The following is a 4,509-nucleotide window of genomic DNA, read 5'->3' as shown; positions in this document are numbered from 1 at the left end:
TTTTGTTTTGCATGGGATAATATTTTCTACTACATATAAGTTTTGGAAAATGAAGAAAAATAAGATTTACTACTATCGAGGAATATGATGGAAATAGAAGACAGATATTATGTTTGTCACATCTCTGATGAATACCCATATTCAAGACAAAGTCATATTTCTTACTATGTTAGACAGATAGGGAAAACATAAAACAACATATGATGAGGCAACTATTTGTGACTTTTTCAAATGTACCTTACTAAGTGATGAAATTTACTGTATTAGATAACATTTGGGTTTTAAATATAGGAGGCTGATCTATTTAACACAATTCTGGAAGGCACCTACTAAAACACAAATGGTGGGCGGAACTATTGCTATACGTTAATGAATAGTTGAACCTGTTTGGCATTAGTTCTGGGTAAATAAATCAACTCTATTGTAACTTGCTCCCTACACTTGAAAACCTTGTAATGCCACTAAGTATAATCTACTTGTCAAATGTTATTTAGGTGAATGTGATTTTTAAAAGTATATTTGAAAAAGAATATACTTTCAGGAGATGAAATGTAGGTTATCATTGTTTTGAGAATGATGACATTTTTATACTACCGAACCAAGTTTTAGTGAAGTATCATTGTTTTGAAGCACTAAGGATCTTCTCAATTAATGTTTTTCTGAATTACATTTGACCTCTAAGTCAAGTTTTCCTGATCTTGGTAGACCAATTATGGATCTATCCTTCCAGGATCTACTTTTTTTTCCTACTTGTGCTGGACTGAAATCTTTCATTAATCATTAGGAGAGTGGTATAAAAATAATCTTGTGACATTTTTGATCTCATTCACTCATATGGACTGGTCATCTGTAAATTGAAAGTTAGAACTACAGTACTTTCTCTCAGATTTTGTGATATCATCTTTTATTTTAAGTTGCATTGCATTTCACAATTGCTTACTGCAAATTCCTGTTTCTCAAAGAATTCGGGCCCTGAAATATTATAGGAAATGAGAAATTGAGATGGGTCTTCAATTACTTTCTGTTGGCATGTTGCATGGGCCTAGGTGAGAAGTCTTGTCTCTGTTATTTGATGATGCAGGTAACTCGGATCTGGGATCCTAGGAACTGTGGGTCCTGCAGAAAAAATATCTTGTAGATATCATATCAGCAAAATTTGGGTATGATCAATTGGAATGCTTAAGAAATATGGAGAAAAATTCTTTAGGACCAGCGAGTTAACATAATAACTGAGCAGCAGAGTAAAATACTTTATAGATTAGAGGAAAACGAAATTGTTTTTTTACCATGTGAATTCAGAAGACCAAGAGCATTTTGAAGGTATCACAAGTTTGTATGAAAGACATTGCATTGATACTTTTTATATTCTAATATATATTCTAAACCTAATTATTTATATTCCCATCTATTTATTGGAATAAATAAATATAATTTTTTGTCAAATTATCAATTTTTTTAGTAAGTTTCACTATGTGAAATATAAAATCAGCACATATAAATATAAAATTTATAACTATATATAATATAATAAAAATGGCACATGTTTTGCATTGTTCTGTTGTGGTTAGGGTATCAAAGGCAACTCTGTTTTAAAGTTTTATTCCATTATTTCTACCTCAGTGTTTGGTGGAGTTAGAACTAAAGCTTTACCATTTGCAGATTTACAACCTGGACGCACGAGGAAAAACTCTGATTAAAACATTACCAATTTAAGACCTACTAACGAGGAGAAACATATGGACTTATCCTGGAGCTATGGGAATATTTGCTGATAGAAAGGCAGTAGTGTAAGTTCCTGCCTGGTTGGATGGTTGACAGGCCAGGACATTAGGTAATCATGCATATGAACAATTTTTTCTCCTTGGTTTAGCTACTCTTGAAATGGTAGGAATAATAAATAATTGTATTTTGATAAAATACCTTCTATTCTGAACAGTTCTGTCTGAATTGTTCATCTCTCTATGATCCCTTGTAACTAATAATAGTTTTGTTTCAGTAAGGCAATCTATGCTGTCAGGGATAGATATTCTGGTTGGTCTGTTGCTACATGGAAGAAGACTAAATGGTCAGGTAGACATTTGTACCAGTAAGATCTCATTTCGGAAATTTTATGCAGCAGAATTTTTTAAGTAGCCCTTAAGCAAGGCTTACTTTGAATCCATTAGCTCCACAAAGCTAACTCAGTTGGATAAATAAGTATTTGAAAAAGCCATCATCTTTGGACCTGGCTATAAATGCTTCAAAGTATGATCAAATTTAAAATGAAAAAAAATTCATTGACACAAAAATTGCAAATGTGAGCAATAGACCGAACAATATAAATTTTTTCCACTATACATAGAATTTTAGGAAAATAAGATCAATAGCATTGTTAGGAACAATAAGGTTTCCTTGTTACAAATAGGCAACCAAAGATATATGCCTATTTAAAGATTGCATCATTAACTGTTTAAATTTAGAAGATACTACATGCTTCAGCAGCACGTATACCAAAATTACAACAATACAGAGATGATATGAAATACAGGATGATATGAAAATTTGTGAAGTAGTCCAATTTTTTCATTCTTTAGATGCAAGAATTGAAAAAAGTTATTAAAAATTTGATTACAAAAATACGAGTGTAACCATACATATAATTCATAGAATTGAAAGTAAGTTTGACATCAGTATATTAAGTTTTCACCTTAGGGAGGCCTTTAAATAGCATAAACTTTACAAAACTCTTTAAATTAGATAACATTGTCATTTTATCCCAAAGAAATAAAATAGTATAAGGACCTAGGAAAAAAGGAATCTTAAACTGTTTCTATATGGAATGCAATCTTAAAGTACACATTTATTAATGAACCTATATATTATAAAACGATGTAGAATTCAATGTATTATATCTAGGAGAGAATGGAATAGATTATGGAAATTGTACAAACAACAGAATATAGAATATTTTAAAATATACTTTTCTCAGACAAGCACTAGAAATACCTTTAGTTTCTGTACTGCTCATTTCAACAGATAAGTTAAAATTATTTCTGATTTAAAAAATCACAAACTGCAGAAATTATTATAAATGTATACAAAAACTCTTGAATACATTTTGACATAAAAGTCAGGCAATTGAGTTGGAATAATACGATGGAATACATGAATTTTTACAGTAAGATATTGCTGTTAATTTGTACTGTGAAAATATTTTGTACGGACCAAAGAATGGACTGGCACATTGAAATTTGCAAAGCTTAACAGAACCATTATGACTTAGGAAAAGTTTGTACAGCCTTCCACAACTTCAAAGAGGTAGTGATACATACTTATCCTTTTGGCAATATCAAATACATTTTCTTCCTAGTTGTTCTTTAGACCTGGTTTGAGATAACGGGTCAACAGAAGGTGATCCAGCATATCTTTGCTATCTATATTCCCAGCAGCAAGATGCAAGAAGTCAAGAGGCCTTACGTTTGGGCATTGGTATCTGCATCATGATGCAGTAAGAAAGAAGACACTCTGGTATTATTCCACGTATAAGCATTGTGCAGGGGTGTTGAGCCATCCACAATTATTGCATGAATATCTGCCTCTTGTGCCACCAACTCATGGATAATGTCTAAGTGTCCACAGTAGGCTTCCCGATGAAGAGGGGTATACTCATCTTGATCCCTAGTATTCACATGAGTGGCCTTTTTGAAAAGTAGTCTTGCAACTGTAGTAAGCCGATTATTTTCGGCAGCCCAAAGAAGAAATTGTTTGGATCCTATTCCATTCTCTTTTTTGGCAACTGATACCATTCCTCACGTATTCATCTCGTTCCTCATCTTCATTAGAACTGCCTGTCAGTGGGAGTGAGGTGTCCATATATTTCCCCAATAGTTCACGCTGGTTGAACTGAAGTCAATATTGAATGGTTAAACTGAAATATAGTGTGGGTCCAAGCTTGAGATGAAATGTACTTTGCTAATTAGAAGGCAGAGATTTAGAAGACTGATATCAAGGCCAGTTCTAAAAAATAAAAATTCATGAGAAACTACAAAAACAAAGAAAGCTGGATATAATGAAATTTCCCTGTTATCTCACGTTTGTGGAAGCCATTGGTAAGCTATCATTCCTCAAGGTAGGCCTAGCCTGAAAAATAATCTAAAGTGATTAGAGCATTAGCAACTTCAAGCACCAGTAGTGTCAAAGGAAAAAAGAAAAGAATAAACCAGAAAAGGAAAGGAAAGGCTAGAAAAAGAAAATATTTACTCTTCATTCTTGTAGTTACTTGTCATTGGATACAACCATTGAGAATAATTTATTTACTGTTTTAGGATTCAGGCCTCTCTAATATGAAAGCATTGATTTCAGGTAATTATTGCATTACTACTATTTATTAACTCATGGGGATTGAACCTATGGCTTTGTATATATTAGTCTAGTCCTACAAGTGAGATGTACCCCAGCTCTCTTGTATACTTTTGGAAATAGTTTATGAATTCTTCAATAGTTACCTATTCTACTTTTCATCTTATCTTT

The 4,509-nt window shown here is 32.4% G+C and overlaps 1 pseudogene; it reads left to right on the top strand.

Moving 5' to 3' along the window:
- Nucleotides 1–2,469: 2,469 nt before the first annotated feature.
- Nucleotides 2,470–2,563, top strand: LOC138841275 (U6 spliceosomal RNA; annotated as a pseudogene).
- Nucleotides 2,564–4,509: the final 1,946 nt, after the last annotated feature.

Source organism: Dipodomys merriami, unplaced genomic scaffold (assembly GCF_024711535.1).
Source record: "Dipodomys merriami isolate MVZ:Mamm:240054 unplaced genomic scaffold, mDipMer1.0.p SCAF_3109, whole genome shotgun sequence".
In the NCBI taxonomy this organism is placed as follows: domain Eukaryota; kingdom Metazoa; phylum Chordata; class Mammalia; order Rodentia; family Heteromyidae; genus Dipodomys; species Dipodomys merriami.
This window is presented reverse-complemented; position numbering and strand designations above follow the sequence as displayed.